The sequence below is a fragment of the Gavialis gangeticus genome, unplaced genomic scaffold (genome assembly GCF_001723915.1).
Source record: "Gavialis gangeticus isolate Ggan-Ray unplaced genomic scaffold, GavGan_comp1, whole genome shotgun sequence".
Taxonomy (NCBI): domain Eukaryota; kingdom Metazoa; phylum Chordata; order Crocodylia; family Gavialidae; genus Gavialis; species Gavialis gangeticus.
In genome coordinates, this window is record NW_017729001.1 from 12,949,800 (window position 1) to 12,950,525 (window position 726).

At 52.9% G+C, this 726-nt stretch overlaps 1 protein-coding gene across 2 annotated transcripts in view; it reads left to right on the forward strand.

Moving 5' to 3' along the window:
* The window catches only part of BCR (BCR, RhoGEF and GTPase activating protein), a 160,852-nt gene that overhangs the window by 111,097 nt on the left and 49,029 nt on the right, over positions 1–726 (forward strand). The window lies entirely within an intron of this gene.

A 726-nucleotide genomic window follows, 5' to 3' on the forward strand; every position in this document is an offset into this window, starting at 1 on the left:
CCACTTTGCTTGGAAGTTGGTTCCAGATCCCAGTCGCCCTGACAGTGAAGTAGTGCCTCCTGATGTCTAGCCTAAATCTACCCTCTGCCAGCTTGTGACTGTTATTCCTAGTCACTCCTGGTAGTGCTTGGGAGAACAGGGACTCCCCCAGTGCCTGCTGGTCCCCTCTGACTAGTTTTGTAACAGGCCACTAGATCCCCCCTCAGCCTTCTCTTGTGGAGGCTGAACAGGTTCATGTCCCTGAGCCTCTCCTCATAGGGCCTGCCCTGCTGCCCCGAATCATGCGAGTTATAGGACCCAACTTCATTCCTTTGCTGCCTGGATGGGGGGTGGAAAGGAAGGAAGTCTGGGTGCAACCTAGAGTGCTGTGCTCAGCTTTGGAGGGGAGATGGTGTCCTGCTCGTCCTTTAGTAGCCTTGGTGGAAAGCTTAGAGGAGAGACCATACCGGGGTAGGCTGCAGCTCATGATGCAAGGCACAGACGTAAAGTTGCAAAGATCAAGAGCCTTGAGGGTGCAAGGGGTTAATCAGTTGAACGTGCCCTGCTGAGATCTTTCTGCACTGTCTTGTGCACTCATTGGTTGCTGTCTGTCAGCTTAGCCTGCTGTCTGTCAGCTCAACCTGGCCTTGAGTGTGCATGAAGTCACAGTTGTTGGAGTGACTGTACCTGCATATGTGCTGTTGAATGTTGCTCTGTGTGTGTGTGTGTGTGTGTGTGTGTGTGTGT